This window comes from Ambystoma mexicanum, chromosome 4q (assembly GCF_040938575.1).
Source record: "Ambystoma mexicanum isolate Mex_15411 chromosome 4q, UKY_AmexF1_1, whole genome shotgun sequence".
In the NCBI taxonomy this organism is placed as follows: Eukaryota; Metazoa; Chordata; class Amphibia; order Caudata; family Ambystomatidae; genus Ambystoma; species Ambystoma mexicanum.
The window spans coordinates 1170321361-1170343603 of record NC_090928.1 but is presented as its reverse complement, the minus strand read 5'-3'; the positions used below and the strand labels follow the sequence as shown (position 1 = coordinate 1170343603).

At 46.4% G+C, this 22243-nt stretch overlaps 1 protein-coding gene across 3 annotated transcripts in view; it reads left to right on the top strand.

The window, feature by feature from the left end:
* Positions 1-22243, top strand: part of DAAM2 (dishevelled associated activator of morphogenesis 2) — an 858328-nt gene that overhangs the window by 790721 nt on the left and 45364 nt on the right. The gene's annotated exons all lie outside the window — the stretch shown is intronic.

Here is a 22243-nt window from a genome sequence, read left to right as displayed (position 1 = left end):
GGCGGGAGGGGACCAAGGGGATACAATAGTCATTCTCAGGCCTTAAAGTTTCCGAATGATCTAACAAAAAAAACAAAAAAAACGGGTGCCAGCTTCTGTTGTAGATTTGGAGGAAAAGATTGTTTCCCTCAAGATTAAAGCTATACCTCATGTTCTGCTTTTTGCTCCCTCAAAATTGAACATTCACGCAAAACAGATGTTCATAGAGTGTCAGACAGCTTCCTTTCTGAAGGAGCCCCCTGCCTGGAGAGCACGGGCTTGGCCTCTGCCATGGAAACCGCCGGTGTTATGCAGGCTCGTGCTGCCCGTACACTATAGATACATGTGAGATGGATATTGCTTCTGGAAGAATGTTCTTGGGGCCCCCCCTGCACCCCTTTATGAATGATGTTCTATCCCTGCAATGTGGCAAGTGTATTATTTGCTTTAGCGTTCCTTCCCTATCTGTTTTAACCATTACCTCGCCGGGGGTCCCATTAAGAGGGACCTATTTAAAGATTCCTGGGTGGTCACCAGGGCCTGGCGGCACACAGTATGTGTCAGAGCCAACCGGTAATTGGGGTTATATATATATTTATGTTTCTAAGAACCATTTTATGTGCATCAAAAAGGCACTGTGTGCAGATGTGGGGGAAGGACACCAGCAGACAGTGGCAAAAGCCAGTCCCTCTGAAGGTGTACATGCAAGCTCTATTAACACACTCGCCCCCCGCCCCGGCCCAGAAGGTGTCTTGGGGTCCATGCACGGCCATCTAATAGATCTTCAGATCTACCCTACGGGTAAAAAACACCCCCAGAGTCACATGCAACACGCCCACCAAAATGGAGAAGGCACTCTATACAAAACGTCTTACGTTACATGCAACAGAAGTACATGTGTGCGTGCCTTGGGCCCGATTCATGGCATTTTATGCACGGATCAAAGTGACTTTGCACTGCTGAAAAGTGACATTGCACTGCCGACACAAACCCTGATTCATGGAACTGTGCAAAGTGTATTTTTGCAGGGCAAAGTGAGTGCATAGTCATTTTTGCAGTACACAACCTGGCCTCCGTATTATCTAGTCACAAATTCCAACGCCCCCTACCCGTTATGTCCCCTTACCCGCCCCTTCCTCCATATTTTCAATGAGTTTTTTTCGTCTGAACATTTTAGGCAAAAAACTTAACGAAAAAAATCCTGGCAATGTAACAACGCCGTACCACATAACGAGTAACCCTGGTGGCTAAAATGAAACTGCCTTGCAACAGTTTACCAATCTAGATCCTGCCAAAAGACTGCCTGAAAAAGCAATTCTGCCCTGTGGTAGGCAATGGGACCAGTAGATTACCAGGAGCATAGGAAGAACAAGGGAGTGAGGTTCTGTGGGGGTGAAGTCCGAATGCCATTTCAGTTTCAAAGAAAGGAAAACACAGGCCAAGCAGAGCTGCTGTTCGGAAGTGACGCGCTTGAGCAGGACACCTGCCCTCCGCAGAGTGTCAGCGACCAGTGACGCTGCAGGGAAACAACCAGTGTGTGCAGGCAATGAGGGGTTAGCTAGCTGAGAGCCTCACTACTCCTGAAAATGATACCTACACAAAGTGTCCGAGCATAGACTTGCTAGGCTACCTTATTTATTGTTTTTATTTACTCAAAAGATTGACAAAGCATGGTTCTATCAAGTTCAGGCCTATGGAAATGACTAAATAACTATATACACATCTCAGTGAGTGTGAATGGAACAGAGATATTGAGGAAAATATAATAATAATTATTTTTTATAGCGCTTTTATCCAAAGCACTCTACATAGGACATATTATTACCCCATTAAAATTGGTACTCACTTTATCGACCTCAGAAGGATGAAAGGTTTAGTTGACCCTGCCGGGAATTACAGATCAATAACAGATCACAGCAATGAGCGTTTAACCCCCTGAGCCATCTTAACGGCATAAAACATGACTACAGTACAGGTCGATGAATGACAACAGTTTGGAAATGTCATTTCAATACAGATAGGTCTTAAGAGCTGTCGAAGAGAAGTATGGCTGCCAGGTGCGCCCATATCAACAGAGTCGCCTCCAGCCAGTTCTAGCTCTTTAGTCAACAGCGCTTTGGATTGTGGGACTTGTGATTTGCACAATTAACCTACAGCCTTCTTCTCCCAGCTTGCCCAGTGCTCCTGCAGTTGCTCATTGCTCCTGCAGTTGCCCAGTGCTCCTGCAGTTGCCCAGTGCTCCTGCAGTTGCCCAGTGCTCCTGCAGTTGTGTCATGTAAAGGTGCAATATGTAGTAAAAGCCGATTTAGTGAGGGAAAGGACTTACATAATTGGAGTATTAAAGATAGTAATTTAGCCCATCAGAATTTGGGAATTAGTCTTTTCTTTAGGTATTTAGGTATTTGTAGTACCCTTCCTGCCACCTTGAGGCAGCCTCTTCGTGCTAACTGGGAGTGGGTACTCATGGGAGGAGGACAACGACCTGCGGCACATCTGTGTTGACAGTATACGGTCCAAGAGTATCCTCAAAGTGTACATCTCAATTTGTAGTACAGCCCTAAGGATGCCACGTAAAGTCAAAACTTGGCGTGGAAACCGCCCTTATGCACCTCACACGATGGTGGCAGTAATGAGGTGGGAACTGTCTTATGTTGAGACACACGGAAAAGGCACAAATGAGGTGGTGCCCCCAAATGCTGAGTCAAATAGTATAGTCTGCTCACCCGCCAGAATTTGAGGAAGTTTGACTTATCTTGAAGGTGTAATGTGAGTGTGTTCCAGAGGGTGGAGCATAGCACTTGCTAAATTCTGCCTCTTGCATGGCTGGATGCTTAGAAGGTTCTAGTTTCTAGGTCCCCGGTGCCTGGGCAGTTGGTCCTCGGGAAACAGTTTGGAGAGTTGGGCCGGGATGTGACCGTAGTGGGACTTAGGAACCAGGCATAAACTCTTGAATTGAGACTTTTCCTTTAAGGTGAGTCAGTGTAGGGCTTTCAATGGTAGTGCAAGGGGCGTGAGACGGTGCAGTATGATTTTGGATTCTCCGTCGCCTTGTGTAATGGCTTCTCTGGAAATCCGCGTCTAGGCGGCTCTTATAGAACTCAAGTCTCTAAAGATCTCTGTGAGGACTCTTCTTTCTGACAGCATTCACAAACATTTTACTAGTTCATCGCTGGCATTTAAGGTCTGGGCTGGACTATATACTCCTTTCTACCGTTCTTCTTTTTTTCAAGACTCTTTGGGCTTCCGTGGAGGAAATGATGTGTGGTCTGGTGGCCGGCCTTGGAGCTGGACCCGGAATCTAATCATGGCTTGGGCTGAACAAGCCGTGTGATTCGGGAAAGAAAAATGGCGTTCCCTTAAAAATACTCAGCTGCTTCTTGGAGATGGATCAGCGTTATATCCACTGTCTAAAAAAAGACAAGGAGAAAATCGTTAATCCGGATAATAGTTTAAATGCCCAATAGGTTTGTTACTATTAAATGAAGTCGACGCATCTCACCTTCAACTCCATGTGGCGTTCAGGCGCAATGGGGGAGAGGGTAACATCCATTCTAACGCCCCATTTACCAGAGGGGTTTGAGAACTCAGGGTCGTCTTCATGAGAGCGTCATGAAGGAAGCAGTTCCAACCAATGGAGCATGTCTACTGATGGGGGTGGGAGGGGGGGCAAAATCCCAAGGGCATCAACACAAATGTTGACTGGAACGAAGATTGGGAACAATTAAAGATTTAAAGAAAAACGTGTTTGAAAGAAAAAGGAGAGCCAGATGCGACCACAGGGGATTTTACCAGTGGAACTAGAGAAAAGGTAAAGGGCCTCTTTACGAGTTGGGTGGTATTCTGGCAGTAAACCCACTGGAATACGCTCCTGTGGAATACTGTTACCGCCACTTGGTCTGGCTGATTTACTGCTGGATTACAATTGGTGGTGGCGGTGTTAGTCCCCGTTAATTTGGCGTCCATAGGACTCCATTGGGGATTTCAGCAGAATTACTGCCGGTCGGTAACTCCGGCAATTTTGCAGTTTTTTTCCCACGTGATGCTGCAGGTAAATACCCCACTCCAGGGCCAACCTCGTAGTATGGTGGAGTGACAAAAGTGGCGGTAATTCTCTTACTGGCACTACTTTTCCCGCACCGCCATCCTCATAAGGAGGCCTTAGTTCTGTCCAGTAAGTGAAGAGGAAAAATGACAAAGTCTAGTTGGATGGAAATAAGTTGTAAAGAAGGGGGGGCATTGGGTCTTTGCTGGCTGTGAGGCTGCTCCTCAGGCAGTGGAAGGAGGCCTGGGACCTTCTGACATATCCGGATTTTGTCTGTGCACTGGTGGGTCACCTGAGATCTCCCAGTGGTTCCTTCTGAGAGGCTCTTTCTAATGGAATCTGTGACTCGGGCAGAGAGAGCCTGACTGTTTCTGTAGTTCGGGCCGCCTTGGTTGGATTCTCATTGCACACTGCATCTAGGGGCGGTAGCCATGGTAATCCACGTGGATAATGGGTTCCCATGCCTATCAATGCGCGATGCAGGGAATCCTTATGGATCTCCACTGTGAGGATCACCAATGGTGACCGCCCTGGAAAACATGCCGGCTATCATTACAGTGGATCCTGACAAATCGCACCTGCTTTTAAGCCAAACATCGCCGGCACTGTCCAGAGGAGCCCACCCTCTCGACTGATCCCGCACAGGGGCTTGCAGATCTTCTGCAAGGTAAACCCCACGGGAAAGTGTTGGCTCAAAGTTTCTTCACTGCAAAGGCGTTGATGTTGAAAAAAGCACAGAGGGTTCATTCTGTGAGTTTCGTCCACGCCACGCCTCCAGAATAAGGCTCACAATATAGATAGCCTTTTCATAAATTTCATTAAAAAAACACGTTTCCATATTTGCATATATGCAACGTTCGTAATCTATCACCACTGCAAACAACCTTTGTAACCATCATCTTAAGAAAAAGCGCCTAGAGGCCTCCAGGCTTGGTCCGCTATATAAATGACCAAATAAAATAAATAAAATATTTGTTTGGTGAATTTATTTATCTACATACATGCATACAATGCTCCTGTTTTTTTTGTAGTGTCTTGGACCAAGATGTGCGGAAATAGGCTTCCTTCAAAGTTTACTGTACAAAACACCGTCAATCGCCCGGCCCGACTGCCACTGAGACAACTTTACTGCTATAGTCACATCAGCAGAGCAAGTCAAATCCCCTCTTGGATAAGTGATAGCGGCGCCTTATAAATCTAGCCCTGGGGCCGCCATCAGTACTGTGCACAGGAGTAATCAAGGGTACCGGGTACCACCAAGCTACCAGAGATGGATTTAGAGTCAGCCGGGGCTTGGGTGCATGTTCTCTGAGGCTAACATCTACTAACCCCTTCTCAGGCTTAGTTCCCCCCTCTCATATTGTGTGCCAACATCATGTATGCTGTTCACCGTGATTTGATATGTATCTAGATGGCCATCTCTTTGCTCTTTTTTTTGTGTTAATTCTGTTTGTATTTTTCAAATACGTACAAATGCAGACCTAACCATCATTGTAACTAGAAGGAAGTCCAGGCAATATAGTAGCGGGCTCCCAATACAATGACATAGCCCACTCTTGCAGGTCCCCCATGTCTAGGACCCAACACAAACCATCTCTTTGCTCTTGATTAACAATAACCCTCCATGACACCAAGCGTCATGTTCTTCTTCTGAGCTGCCGTGACCTTGGCGTCATCTTGGGTGCGCCAGGGGACCACTCCGGTGGTGATAGTGCGCGGTACAAATATCCTTTAACATTAACATTTAATATTGGGTGTAATAAACACATGGCCTACCACTAAACAATTCTTGCATGAGTCTCCAAAAACTGCAGGCATAGAGGCCAGACAAGAGAGCCTACAGCAATAGCTAAAACCTCCCACGCCTTTACCAAAAATGTAAGGTGCCTAGAAGACTCATTGAAGCTGATCTTGTGGTATGCCGGGACAAGTCTAACATAGTGAGACACCTGTTGGGCTTCACAGTATTTAGCATCACCACTGCTTTTGGCAATGGATGTCGGTCTATTCAAATGCTGACAATGAGGTTATGCAACTGGACAAACACGCATTCTTTTCTATTGCCCTTGCATTGTCTCAGGATGATATCTCAGGGTCTTGGGAGGATAGCTCAGGGGCAACGTGCTCGTCCCCGGGTCCGCACTTAGAAACCTCTGGGTATTAAGCGTGTTATAAATAACCGATCATATCACCACATGTCTTCAAACTCAACGGGGTTAATAATGCCAGCCGCACACCCATTGAGGTCTGCAACAGCTCAGCTCCTCTTTCAAAGCTTTCTGTCGATGTGCAGCTTCGGGTTGCTAACTATTGATACTATAGAGTGCTCTAATTTTACAATCTGTAAAAAAAATAAAAAATATTATTGGCAATTTTAGGGTTATAGAATAGATAAATTGTTGAAAACTTCACACTGTGGCTGCGCCACACCATATTATAGAAATGTTGAAAAGTTTGAACCACTGAAATAATGTGCTAACACCAATTGCATGTCACATGTCTCCCGTAGGAGGCCCTTTTTATTTTGACATGTGTTTTGGTTCAGTCCGAGCCTTTCTGAAAACAGGGCATATATTTTTGTACATGAATCATATCACTATGATTGTTCAAGTGTAGAACGAAAATGATAATCCTGTACGTTCGTCCCTGGGTTCGAATCCCACCTGCAAAATGCAGCGACTGCCTTATCCCGCGCGTCGGCTAGAATGAGCCGAAACAGGTGTCAAAAGAAAAAGCTACTTGTATAAAACCTCGGAGGAGGGGTAGTGGTTCCTCTGAAAAACTCTTTCACAGAGACGCGACACGATCAATTTTCACATTACCTGGGGCGCAAGGCCTAAGAGGTTGACCTCAATCAAACTACCCAATCACAACATAATAGATAAACCTTTAAACCAATTAATCCGGCTTTATGAAATCAAGTTCATTTTACGTGTACAGCCTCGAGTCTGTATCAAGTGCTGCTATTTCTTAAGAATCATCCTCGTGCTCTATAAACCAGCCTGCTGATGTTCCAACATCTTAACAAGTACACTTACCAGTTTGACAAAAGCCAATCTGTAAATACTTTCATGGAGCCCTTCAGAGTAGTGGAAGAAAAGAGAGTCGTGCTTCCGCTCCTGCCCAATAATAAGTGATCTTTTCTTTCTTTCATTTGTCTTTTTATTGAGTTTGCTAAGGAGTAACAAGAGTAATAGCTGTTTGTACATTATCGCTGTCCGTAGCAGGAAAAGCAATACATTCAAACTGTTGCTCCTTTTTTCGCTTTCCCGCCATCGAAGCACCCTCATGACATTTATCAAAGAAAAATTCAACGCGCTACCCATGTTTTTTCCGCCCACTCCCACCTGGTCCCCTCCCCCCTCCCACCAACCCATGATTGGGGAAACGACAGGAATATTATCATAATTCAGTGGGAATAAACGCATGTGTGCAGGCTACTTAAGAGACAGAAGCAATGAATGCACACATAGAAATATGAGGTTTATGTGGAAAAACATGTGGGAAAGCAGGCTGCTGGTCTCGACCTGTTTCGGCATGTATTTCTTACCTTGTATGGTGTATTTAGCAGGAAAGGCACCCACTAGTTTAGGGTAGCCTGAATAGGTCATTGTTTAGGATGCAAAACTGAAGACAGAATCCTATCCGTTCAGTGCGTTTGGCATGTCTTGTGTCACCTATGCATGACAGGTAGACAAAAAATAAAAAGGGGGGAAGAACACCCACAAGACTGAGGTCGGGTACATGAGGCTTCCTGAGCACATAGACACTGGTAAAGATTAACATGCACGGGTCGTGTTAAGGAAGAAGGTGTAACATTGTGCGTCGGAGGACTGAGCTGGTGCAGTCTAACTCTGCGGTCCGGAGGGCTTGAGATACAGCATCGGGGAACGAAGCACTCGAAGCGGCAGTCTGATATAGACTGGAAGCCGTGGGGTAACCATGGGAACGGGGCTGGGTGCTTGGTGGTTCCCTGTCTCGTTGGCTTGGGTGCTGGCACGTGAAGCGTGATGGTGTCATAGCGCTCAAGGAGGGTCAGTGTAGCCAGCCCAGGTTGCTAAGCGACCGGGGCACTCCAAATCAGAGGCTCCATGTAACTAGGCAGAAGCACAGCTGTGGGCCTCTGCGGCCAACATTTAGATAAAGGCACCACTTTGGCTAGCTGTCGGTGTATAGCCGGCCAGGCGTCCCTATCGTCGGAGGGGGAAATGTCCCTCATCTGAGGGTATCGGCCCTTCTCCTCCAGAGGGAGACCTTTCCTAGTGGGCTAGAGCAGTGCATCCACAGTACAATAATCCCCCTCGGGTGGTACGCAGTGGAAGGATCACCTGAGAAGACACAGTATAACCCCGCTGAAAGTCCTTTAACTAACTTTTCAGTAATTAAGTTCCCCTCCCATCTGCCCTGATGTGACTGATATGTGTTATTGTAATCCAACAGGTTTTGACTTATTATTTCTTAAACCATGTATTGAGACGAGGAAGGGGACTATGAGGATGAGGATCACTCCGGTAAACCGAAGTGAACGGTCTTGATCTTTTGAGAATATCATTGGTTCACAAGAACTCCTTTTCCCAAAGCGGGAGTTTAAATGTGCTACAGCTGAGAGGCAGAGAGAGATCCTTCCGGTAGCTGTGACCGGAGAAACGAAGCTGTCAGCTGGAGAGCAGAGCACTGGGAAGTGAGACTGACACAGAGACAAGACGCAGTCTGCAGGGGAATGAAAGAGACCGAAACATAGCCTGGAAGCCACCTAAAGTGAAGCTCAATTACCGTATAGACACGAGAACATCTTACCGTGTCCACAGCAATGCTGAGGTGAGGTCCGACCACAAGAAGGACGCAGGAGGCCGGGAACGAGAAACCGAATCAAGGTCAAGCCACCAGAGCTTCAGGACAGAATCCCACAGCCCAGAGGATGCAAATCGAGAACAAAGGTACGTGGGCTGTTGGGAAGTATGACGAGGTCCAGGGAAGCTGAGAAAAGCACAGAACAGACCGAATAAGGGTTAGAGAACATTTTGGTATAATACAATGAGAGAGATACGGAAAACCAGGTGAGTAGCTGCCCCAACCAATAATGATTATATAGGGCAAATGAATGCATAGCAAGTCAACGCAAGATAAACAGAAGGTTAGTTTGGCAGGAGATTAAACTAGGGTATTGTGGACTGCAATTGTGAGTCTGGGACCCGCAACCAATTGAAGTAGAGCACATAAGGGAGTCAGGGACTCTGCATGTAAATACGTTATATAAAGAAGGAATGCTGCGTTTGGCAGGACAGTAAATCAAACAAGCCCAAAGTTGCATTGCAAGTCTGGGACCCGCACCCAAAAGAGAGACTAAAGGGTCTGGGGCCCCAAAATATAATCAGAAATAAAAGGGGCTGGAGACCTACACGAGAAAGAAGGAGAATATATGAAATAACTGGGTCTTGGCAGGAGAGTATCCCAAGACCCCACAAGTATTACAAGTCTTGTATTCACACCCAAATAGCAAGCTGGAACCAAAGGAGTTAAACAACCTTAAGACTCAGAAACATCTTGTAGTATTATTTGGAAGACCACTTTGTGTTTGATGAGGAGAGACTGAAAAGACATTAGTCCTTTTTGAAGCCTAGGGGAAAGGAGCAGCCCCCAAATATTGGAACATTATTTCTTGCACTTTGTTTTTTTGAATCCTTTGGAACAGGGGTGTTGCTAGGTCTGGAAAAGATCTGGGCCTATGCTAATGTCGGCACTGTCAGGACTCGGAGCTAGCTAGCCTTTTGGTTGTATCTTCTATCGGGGGCTACAACCAAGAGACCAAGGGCTATAGACTCTTCAACCTCCCCTCCCCCGCAGCAACACCTCTGCTGTGGAAGCCCTACTTGCTGAGAACATTTATGTTTTATTTTCTGAGATCATCCTTGCACCATTTTGTTAGTTTATGGAGTGAGGGCCTTTTTCCCAATCTTGTTTGATCAATAAAAGTCTATACCCAAAACCATTCCAGATTTGTGTCCAAGCCTTACTTTTGGTACCTCACAGCATTTTATTACTTGCTTCCACTAACACCAAGTAGAGCTTTATGTGTGTGTGTGTGTGTGTGTTCAGGATTTGTCCAAAATGCCGTCAATGGGTGATTCAGGCATTCTGCCCAGGAGTGGTCTGTTAAGAGTCCCTTCGCTTGAAGATACATGAAGTTGGACATCGGTTCACCACCCAGTTCCTCATCTAGAGTCATTTTGGGGGGTGAACATTCCGTCTCTTCATAGGTGCCCAACTCGTATCCGTCCTCTCTCATAATGAGATTGGAATCAGAGGGGTTTATGTATTTTGTTTCTAATGGGGGAGTCCATAAACAGCTAAGCGGGGACGGCCAGGTGGTTATTTTCTTTGGCGTCCTGGTTTTTCTCCAAAAGGCCCACAATGTGGCCAATACAGGGGCTTTACTAACTCTATTGGGAGTTGTTTATTAGGTACCCAGATCCATTCTCCAATGGTAACCTGAAGACATCAAGTCATTTTCTCAATCAACCCACTGCTTTTCTTTGATACCCCTAAAGTGATCTAGGAGGACTTTTCACTGGGCTGCCCTGTGACAGTCCCTAGATCTGGGAATCCCACCCCCACCTTACCCCTTGGTAGTATCAAGGTGCTAGAGGACACCCAAGTCTTTTATTCGTCCAAGAGAAAGCTTAAGAGGGATTTATTTATTTCACCAAAAAACGTCTCGGGGGGTGCAACAGGCAGTTCTTGGAATACAAATAAATATGTGTGGGAGAGTGTTAGATTTTGGGGCCGTTAAGCGGCCTGTCCATGAATGTATGAGTCCTGGCCATTATGTTAATTCTGACTTGATGGCAGACCACAAGGTAGAGTAGTTGACGTCAAATAATGTTGTCATGTTTCTCTGCAGGGAAACACTCAGTCTGTGTATGAAAAACGTCCTCAGTTATTCATCTGATCAAGTCTGTTCTGTGCTCTGTCAGAGGGAGTATTTCTAATTTTGTAAAGTTTATTTAAACTCCGAGTAGGTGCCGTATTCCTTTGCCGTTGTGACTAGTTTGGGTAGAGAGGTGTCTTGGGATGTGATGTATGCTAATATGTCATCGGAAAAAAAGGGCCTAATTGTAGTCCCTCCAACGTCGCGTCATTCCTATAATTGTCTCGTTCTTGCGAATGCATTCTGGCAGTGGGTCCAGGGTGTGGGCAAAGCGTAGGGGGTGCGAGTGGGCAGCCCTGCATGGTGCCTCTTTGCAGAGGGAACAGATCGGAGGAAAGTAAATTTACTGTCACCTGGGCATTAGGGTTCTTATGCACTGCCCTGACTCCCTCATACCAACGAGAGTCCAGACTTACCCTTCTGAGGACCACTTTGAGAAAAGACCATTCGACCCCTTGAAAGGCCTTTTCTGCATCCAATGAGACCAATAGCGGGTCTTTTTATGCGGGTGTAATGGTGGCTATAAGATCTAGGGTCTTCTGTATATTGTCTGATCCTTGTCGCCCTCTAATGAAACCCACCTGGCCCTGACGTACTAGGGTGGGCATAACCTGCCGAACCTTTCAGCCAGGACACTGGCATACATTTTTGCATCCACATTTAGGAGGGAAATGGGGTGAAAGGGCCCACACTCAAGTGTGTCCTTTCCCTCCTTTGGGATGACAACTTGTCTTGCCTGAGTGAAGGATTCTGGGTCCGGGTTCCCATCCTTCATATCGTAGATAAGTGAACTGAAGAATGGACCCATTATGGCTATGTATCTTAAAGGCTGTTGTATAGCCATCTGGGCCTGGAGCAGAGCGCGGTTTTAGTTTAGCGATTTCTTGGAGAACTTCCTGTGGTTCAATCAAAGCATTCATTTGTACTACGTCTTCTGCAGGTTTTCTGGGGATGAATGTCGCTATCTTTGGAGATTCAGTGTTTGATTCACTGGTGTACTGGGTAGCGTAACATTGACAGAATGTCTTCGATATACCTTCTGGGGTTGTTAGTCTGACTGTTCGTAGGTCCCATAGGTTCCTGGCCTTGCTAACTGATCTCACAGCACTCTGTTTCCCAACTCCAGCTCTAACAGGGTGTGGGCATTGTCCTTTTTTTCAAAGAACCTTTGTTTTAAGCAGCAAAGGTGATACAGGGCTGCTCCCCGCCAAAGGGCCTTCAATTCCTTCCTCAATTCTCCAACTACCTTCCTTTCTACATCTTGGTCGGTTTGAATCTCCCTTAGGGATTCCTCTTAGGTTCTTATTAGTTGTTGCAGTTCCTTATCTCTTAGCACTCTAACCCTTTTTTTTCCCTGCTCCCTCTGAAATTAGGACACCTCGGAGAGTCACATTTTTTCCGGCTACCAGACCACGCGTCTCCAAACTTCCCATGTGTCATTGGTCTTAAAGAAGTTTCTTAATTCCCCTTGGACTGTTTCTCAAAATAACTTGTCCCTGAATAGGGCATCATTACAGGTCCATCGTCTGTTTCGGTCTGTTGGTCTAGGTCAATAGCGGTGGTTGCCATGTCGTGGTCAGACCTGGCCACTACCCTAACGTCCTAGCCTGCTATCTCATATGTTCTTTCTGACTCTAGGGGTAGCTAATATAGTCTCGTCTAGGTCATGTGTTGCAGGAGAATGTGTATGCCCTATGGTCTGGGTGGCTCGTCCTGAATGTGTCTGTCATGTGGTATTTGCACAAGAGTGCTGTAAGGGTGTCACCTTGTCCGCATGTGGGCCGTGTCACTTCCTCCCTCAATGAGTGCCAGTCTTTTGATGGGTCTGCCAATGAATTAAAATTTCCTCCACAGATCAATAGCCTTCTCTTCCATATTTCTATCTTACTAAATGATTCTTCACAAAACTGGTTCTGCCGCTGGTTAGCCGCTTACAGCGTACAAAGTGTCACTTCTGGTTCCATTAATTTTCCCTTAATCGTTAGGAATCGCCCATCTTCATCCTCCTTGGTCTGCAGATCTTGCAGACAGAACGCTTTCTTAATCAGGATACCCTCTCCTGCTTTTCTATCCGGTCTGGACGACTTCACAGTTGTCCCTATCCTGTTGCCCTTTATGGAGGATTCCTCTCCGTTTTATTTGGTTTCTTGAATAAATAATATGTCCATCCATGATTGTAGAAATTCCCTCCCTAGCATAGACGGTTTGTGGGGTGAAATTAGTCCCTTAACATTCAGGGACCCCACTTGAAAAATGTTTTCGCTTGTCACTTGTTTCAGTATACACACCTGCATACAACCTTCTCTCCTTTTGCGGCAATTGGCGTGTTATCCTGGTAAACTTGTTGGCAAAGTCAATTTTATATGTAATTGCAGCTGCAGATTGCTCTTGTTCCCTGTGATTTACTCCCCTTTGCCATATAGGAGACAACCCTATTGAACTACGGCAACCTGCACAGCCCCCTTTATCCCACATGGAACAACAATACTATGAACACAACTCTAATATGGGCCCCCCCAAATGTGTTGGGCCTGGTTAAAATGTATCAGTAAAATGTATTATCATCCATTCCAGTCGGGACTTATGTGTAGCAGCTGCGTGTGACCCTGCTCCGTTTCGTTCTCACAGTGTGCGACTGGTGCACTCTGGGTTCACATTCCAAGGCAATATCGGTGTCAAGCAACTACCCTCAAGGAGTGTTGAGCTTAAGGAACTCTCTGGGCCCCTGTCGCCATCTCTGTTGCGGCTGACATGGATGATCTCTCGTTATTAGCTGTGACCATGTTGCTTCTCTGGTGGGTCTCGTTTCTTGTATCCCGTTCTTTAAGTTTTCCAGCGCTCCTCTGCTACGCCATCATTATGCGGTAGTTCTTTTTTTGGTGTTCAAAGTTGGGTGAGAACGTGAACCCTCTTCTACTGCGAATCTCACGATCTTGGAGAAATTGGGCCTCATTACGAAGTTGGAGGTAGCCTTGCAAGAAAGTCCAGCACCCGCAAATGGGCAATTACTGGGGTATTCTGACCCCGCCGGACTCGGTAATTGCCCTTTCGTGGGTGGCAGAATCAGGTGAACCCCATTCCCATTTGTGCCCCATAGGGCTCAATGGGAATGGGGAAGCCTGTACCACCGGCACAATTAATGGCGGTGCCTGTGCTCCAGGCATGGTGTGCTCACGGGTGCCTTTCATTCCGCCTGGTCAGACTTGGCAGAATGAAAGGCACCCGCGAGCACAACTCGGAGTTTGCCGGTCCGGATACAACGGTACCGGCAACCTTACTGGTCCCGTTGTATCCGGACTGGCAAGCTCGTAATGAGGCCCATTGTGTTAATTGACGGCACTCTTTTCATTTAGTCAACCTAAGAGCCAAAATGTCTTGATATATATGTATTTTCGATCCTTTCATGGTCAATTGGACCATTCATTGTTACCTTGGTTAGAATCGCCATCTTCTGTCTGAAAAAGTGATATTTGGCCAGAAGTGAGCGTGGCCCACGCGGTGGACCCCCACCTCTATGTATCCTATCAGAGGTAATGTCAGGAGGTTCTGACCCTTCAAATAAAGATGTTATTAGTTTCGTGACTGATTGTTTTGGGGATATCGCTGGCTCACCTTGTGGTTCATTTAATCCCATAATCCTCAGACTGCACATTCTTTCTCTGTTCTCCAAGTCATCAATTTTTATGGCTAGGTCTGATTTCCTGGGTTCCAAGTCTTGAAATCTCACCTCACTTGTCCTACCTACTGTGCTTTAGCACCTTGAAGCATTTGTTGTGCTAGCTGGAATTACCATGACAAATACATCAGACCCAATAACTGGACAGACTCAAAGGAGATGGTAAAATACAGCTTTAATCTAAAGAAGTAGAGCAAGGCGAATGCACACTCATCAATTCGAATCATGCAGGATCACACAGTTTTTTCAGTCTTGCATAGTATATATAATGCTAGATGCATCATCTACGGCGTCATCCTACGTGGCAAACTTCAAACACCTATCGAGGGGTGGGATTGGATTAGGGGATCATCAGTATATATAGAAAATATGCATGTTGGTGCCTCATTGGTAGTCTCTTCTCAGTGAGACACAAAGTGAGCTACTTCTAGTCACATGGTATAAGGCAATCGTCACAGCAGAAAATATGACAGCGGACTAATAATCTGCAACATTGTATGAAAAAGTCCTTGGCAGGCTATTCTAAATGGTTAGGCCTTTTAATCATCCAATATTTGGCATCAGTAAATGTTCATGTTTCTCCTAATCTTTAGAAAATATGTACTTCTGCATGGTCTGCTCGTAGACTCCCTTTGTGCTTTTTCTTCCTCTCTCAAAATAGCATCCTTGGTTCAAACCCTATGTACTCCCTATTATGCAAGGAAAACAACTTCTGCATCGTCTCTCCAGGTTTAAGATCCTGGGCTCGTGTTTTTGAGGTAACTGGGTTGATTGACATGAGCTGTCGTCCATCTTGTTCTGATGATAGTCCTAAAGGTTGAATATATACCTCTCATAAGCAAGCTTCTATGTATTCTTTCTTCTTTGCATTTCAGCGTATTTACAGTTATTGACCAGGGGGTCACTTCATTCTTCTTTGTATTTGCAAATACTGCATAATGGAGTACATGTTTCTCTTACTGTTTCAGTTACATCGTTATTCTTAAGTATTTTCATATTGTTTCAGCATAGGGACATATATCTTCTTTCAGACATTCTTTTACTGTTATAAGACTTTGTTTAACGTGCATCCATGTCACGCGCCATTTTATTCATGACTGCTATTCGACAACTCAGCAAGGGACATCCTTCTTGGTAGGTTTTTTACACTGTTTCAATGTGAGGGTATCTTCTGAATGGCTGCCTGAGCACATATCTTTTTTCATACAGTCGACGTGGTATGGACATGTCGCATACATTTGTATATGGGCTCCCAATTGTAGCTCCTCATCTGTTACTCCACTAGGGTGGGGGTGAGAGGCGTGGACTATGGGGAATGCATCCGGTTGGTCCTCTACACTACCAATTCCATTGAGAGCTGGTGAATTTGAAGCCCCTCATTTTGTCTTTGAGCATACCCATTCTTCCACCAACATCTGTAACTCACTCCTCATTAATTTAGTCTCACCGAGCAGCAGCTGGATGTCCGCCTTGGTAGACCCTTGTCCATTCCTCCCATTGTTTTCTGGCTTGGGTCACTTTGTGGCACTTCCGTTATTGTGTGAGACCTGGCAAAAGCGTACAGGTGATTCAGTGTGGTTGGGTGCAATTCACGTTCAGCCAGTCTTGCTACTGGACACTTATGCTTGAACACCTGTGCGTGTGGTGGTGGGAAGGAAAGGTTGAATGTCCGGTCAAAAGCTTGCACACTTTATCTGTGTAAGCTCTCCTCCACCGGCATTCCTCGTTCAATATACTGCACTTCCTGGCGTTCCTACTACCAGTTGATTTCGATTTCAAGTCCTGGGGTAAGTAAATTCCAAACCAGTGATTTACCCCTATGGTAGGAGGGGGATCTGTGCTTTCCAATATTGCTTGGGGCCTGGTCTCTTCCTTTGTGTGTGACTGGAAACCTCAGATGGGGGAGGCTCTCACTTAGGCCCACATTGTCACAACCTTCTTTTTATGTTGATTTCACTCCTCTTGCTTTGGGGACCTGCAACTTTCAGGTTTGTGGATATGGCTCAGGAATGGGCCAGAAACTGTAGGGGCGGGCCCCGCCAGTACGGTTGTGACTCTCAGTACACCCCGGTCTCCGCTCGGTTTACAAGGAGGCCTTTCTGTCCCCTCTTCTGGTTCTGGACCTTGTTCTCAGGGTAGGTGGGTGCCTACTCAGGCAGGGCCTCTGAGGTACCAAGTCCAAGGGATCGGGCCCCATAAGCACCACGAGTCTACCTAACAGCTTCAAAGGGTCCCCCGCCAATCAAGACCGCACCAATCAATCCCCACTCACCACTACTATTCCTCTTTGAGGCACCCTGCGTTACCTCCCTCGTCACTCTGTACGGGTCCGGTCTCCAAAGCCCACTGTGCTTTCTCACCTTGTTCCGGCCTAGCTCACTTCAGTTGCTGCCTTCAGTTCTAAGCTTCTCTCTCCGTTTTTCACTCTCCAACACCAGAGAGGGGCCAAACTCTTCCTGAGAACTTCATACATAATATCCTGCCCACCAATTATCGGCCGATGGGTGTTTGGGGGTCCCTTTTCATGTTTGTTCCGTGGATGAAGGGGATGACATTTTAGGTAGCCATGTCCTAACTGGAACAAACCTTTACCAGATCATAGTAATAATACTCTTTTCGATACCTTTGGCCTCATGTCGTATTAGTTGAGATCCATTAAATGGCCTTTGGGATTTACAAGATATGTTTCTTTGGGGACTATTCGATGAGATGAGACAGAATCTAGAACCATGCTGATCTCAAACACATTAACACCATTTTCAGGCTACGACCTAGGCTTCACGTTATCCTTCGCAGCTAGCACAATGCCTTGGTAGCTAGTCTGTCACTTGCCTCTTTTACAAAACTCAGCATCGCCCCTGTACCTTCTCTACATGTGTAAGCAAACCATGTCTTCACACCACATTAGTCACACTCAGCTAGAGAGCAAGACAAGGTATTATTTGGTGCTGTTGCTCTGCCCCATACATCTACATCAGTGTCATCCTGAACCCACTTCACCCACTGTGTTCCCATTACCAGATGTGTGTGTGTTGGCTCTATACATCTTGCCCTTCCCTGTCCCTGGATACCCTTGATCCTTTGCTGATGTCACTTCTGGTTACAGCATGTACACCCTCTGCAATTAACTTTGTCTCCATAGCATAGCGGGATAACTCCATGGATGTGTCAATGTTCATGGCCTCCTGCAATGTGGGGTTTTTTGCATCCAGAAGCTAAGTGGGGAAAGTGTGATCATTAGCTGGTCCCTCAAGTACTCATCCGGAACCCCAGTAAGCTTGCATGTTGCAAGGAGGCCTTGCGGCGCAGCAATATAATTGTCAATGCGCTCTCCCTTAAGTTGACACCTGGATAACACCTGGAAACTTCCTAAGATGTCATTTGTCATCTTTTCAAAATATGCTTGTGATCCCCTTAATGCTTTCTCAGAATGTGCTCCCCCAGAACCCTTATCAGCTGATCCACTGTCAGTACCAGCATAGGGCAGGTACCTGTATATGCGCAAGCCGTCATACCCCAAGGAATGCAATCAAGCTGCTTCATGTTGGTCATCACCCAATCTGTTCCCTCCACCCACCCGTAAGTAGGATTGCTGCGGGGTGTAACCAGTGTTCCCAGAGAATGGATGGTTCGCCAGCTGTCTAAGGTTGCTGACACATTTCACATAGTGGAATACAGATGTTATGTAAGTGGAACCCAAAGAAGAAAATCTGATAGAAAAACTGATGCTATAAATACACCACCACAATACTGTTCTTGCCCTTCACCGCCACTAACCCGCATACGCAAGGGGTCAGAATCCGTGTCTTATTCCGCTTGTCGGTGTCACATGCCAAACTTCCAACATAACCAGCACTGCCTGACGAATCATACACTGGACTCCTCGTGCACTCAACTGAATTACTGAGGAGCACACAGAGCACGCAAGCGTTACTTACCACCGCTCACTAGGAACCCAAGCACTGGCCCCAATGGTCTTTTAAATAAGGAAAATATTCCTTTTATTTTCTTTATAGTCCCTCTGAGCACTTGGAGATCTCAGCAATGAACACTTGAGAGAGAAAATACTGAGATCCTCAGAGGCTGCTCATGTTGAAAAGAACAAGTGCAGATGTGAACAGCCACGCCATAAGTGCTTTCCTCTAACTGAGGTTCCCTCAAAGGAACCATAATTCCAGTTTGGGTTTTGTCATGGGAACATCCAGATGCAATCCCATGTAATGCCATGGCCATACTGGGAGCCACTATCTCCTCTGAATCTACCAGTTATAGCCTGATATTTTTACGCATACTTGCAGGCAGTCATTTGGTGGAGACTGGTGACAGCAGTCTTGAAGTTGGCCTCAAAGTCCTCCACACATCTGCAGCAAAATAGCAGAGTCATGAACAAGCTGCCCATGAGGACAAAGAGTACCCACACACATTCAATCCTTAGGCCGCCTCAGAACTGAATTCATACCAGGCAAGGATGGTGGTCATGAGTGGGGTCTTCTGCAAGAACAACTGCTGCTATAGAACACAACAATAATTGTGCCCCTCTTGTAACCCAAACATAGATATGATATATGATATGATATTTTATTTTATTGTGCTCATACACAAGTGTTTCAGTGCGCAACCAGGCAAAGGGAGAGGAACATGGGAGAAACAAAAACAACAATCTTACTGGGCCCAGTGACATTAAGAACGCGCACGTGCATGGAAAAAGGGAAAAGGGGAGAGTGCGTGGAAGGTGGAGAGGTGGAAAGTGCGGAACAAAGAAGAGAAACAGATAATAATAAGTGCAATAAATAAATAAAAAAGGCAGTGAAAAGTGGTAGTGCATCCAGCAAGTGGCAAGTGCATGATTAGTCAGATAGGGTATATCTGATAAGTGCAGAGAAAAATGGGGGACTGTATGGATGCAGATACAAATCCAAGTAGCAAAGGGTGGCCCGGAGGCAGTGCAGGAGGGAGGCAGGGTGAACAGGTACCTGGGTCCGAAGGACAGTGGGGGGCCAGGTGCACGGTGCTGAGAGAGAAAAACAGGTCAGCAGGGGAGAAGAGGGGCAAAAGCAGAGGCGAAGGGGAAGGTCCTGAGGTGCTTCCAGAACCAGAGATGGTTCTCCTCATGATGAAGACACAGGAATGTTTATGTAGTGTATTCCTAGAAGCACACCCCAGTTTCCAAGACCATTACCAGGCTTCACTTGATCCTTCATTGTGAGAGCACAAAAGAATGCAAAAGATGCAGGTGGGAAAAAGGAGGACTCATTACTACCTGGAATCTTTGGCGGTGGAGGAAACTTGCTTTGGGGGGTCCGGTAACTCATGATCTGTTGCCCAACAGCTTGTATGTTGGTACTGATTTTGGATGCGATCAATGAAGTCTTTGAAAAGATGAAGATTCTGTGGGAGGGAGGTATCCTTTAAGAAAAGTCATGTCTTACAATTGGTATCATCCTTATTGATTCTTATGACTGTCATCTCAGGGATGTGCCATCATCCTGCCCACTGACCCTCATCAATTAGAAATATTTTAATGACTCACACCCTGTGTTGTGCTTTTTTCATGGCAGTTCTGCTGTTGGTTTTGATCTTTGTGTAAATTGGTAATAGCATAGTGGCTTGTATCTGTTGAGCCACATGTAAGACTAAAACGACTAAATACAAAAGCATAGCATAAGTAGAACGTATGTCATTTTTTTGCGTATGTTTTACTTATGCGATATTTTTGTGCTTAGTAATTTTAGTTTTACTTACACTACTTTTTAGATCTTAGTAAATCAGCCCCATATATATTTTTATATATGGGGATGATTCAGTGACTTAAAAAATAGAGTAAGTAAAACTTACACTATACCATAAGTAGAACTTGTAATTTGTTGGCATACATTCTACTTACGAAATTTAATTGTGTTTAGTAATTTTAATCTTGCTAAAGCTATTATTTGAGCTTAGTAACTCAGCCCTTATATATATGTATTCCATTTCACATTTCAGGTGAAAGGGCTTTTTCAAGCTTGTTTTAACCCACCATCACTTTGCTGGAGTTTGTTAAACATGCCCCAACGCTCCACCCACAAGACCGTCTGATCCTACTCCACATGGATGATCCCCAAAGAGGGTGAAACCCGGTTGTCAGCAGTCTTGAGTAATGTCTCTTTGGGGTTGAGTAAGCTATATATAAAGTAGCAAGACCCTGTAAGACAAAGGCAATTTTCTGGAGCAGAATACTTGCATTTGAGCTAGTTTGCATACCCACAATGCCTTGCTGACGTAGCCCTGAACTGGACGCGAACTTCCAGCGATGGCTGCTAGGTGGCACTGTGGCATGTGTGACTTGTCTCAATTGGAATAATCCATTTCACATTTCAGCTGAATGGGTTTTATTTTTCAAGCCTCTTTGAACCAGTCATGTTCAGCCACCCGTTACAGAGTTGGCCACTGTGGCACATCCATGCCCCCTCGTGCCGTTACAGAGTTGGCCTCTGTGGCACATCCACACTCCCCCTCCACCCGTTACAGAGCTGGCCACGGTGGCACATCCATGTCCCCCCAGTTACAGAGCTGGCCACGGTGGCACATCCATGCCCCCCTGTTACAGAGCTGGCCACGGTGGCACATCCATGCCCCCCGTTACAGAGCTGGCCACAGTGGCACATCCATGCCCCCCTGTTACAGTGCTGGCCACAGTGGCACATCCACTCCCCCCCCTCCACCCATTACAGAGCTGGCCACAGTGGCACATCCACGCCCCCCCTCCACCCATTACAGAGCTGGCCACAGTGGCACATCCAGGCCCCCCTCCACCCATTACATAGCTGGCCACGGGGTCACATCCATGACCCCCGCCCCCTGTTACTGAGCTGGTCACAGTGGCACATCCATGCCTCCCACCTGTTACAGAGCTGGCGACAGTGGCATATCCATGGCCCCTGCTGCCTGTTACAGAGCTCGCAATGGTGGCACATCCATGCCCCCCACCTGTTACAGAGCTGGCCATAGTGGCACATCCGTGCCCTCCCGTTACAGAGCTGACCATGGTGGCACATCCCTGTCCCACCCCTCAGTCACAGTGCTGGCCACAGTGGCACATCCATGCCCCCGTTACAGAGCTGGCCACCGTGGCACATCCACACCCCCTCCTCCACCCATTACAGAGCTGGCCACGGTGGCACATCCAGGCCCCCCGTCCCCTGTTACAGAGCTGGTCATGGTGGCACATCCATGCCCCCCACCTGTTACAGAACTAGCCATGGTGGTACATCAATGCCCCCCGACCCCCTGTTACAGAGCTGGCCACGGTGGCACATCCATGCCCCCCACCTGTTACAGAGGTGGCCACGGTGGCACATCCATGCCCACTGTAGACTGTGCAAAGATCCCCGGATCCCAGCCTTCATCTGTACACATCTTAAAAGATGAGGAAACTATAGGAGGCAGTGATTCACCAGAAAGACCTTTATGGAAGGTAAGTAATGTGTTCTCCTTTGCAGCCCATAATCCTCATCAAACAGAAAGGTCACAGCCCTGAAGGAAGCACGAGCTGTTAGCTTGTCTCCCTCCACTTCCGTCTTTTCACTTAAAGGACTTGCACAATGCAAGAAAGAATGTGTTTCCTGCTGTCACTCAAACA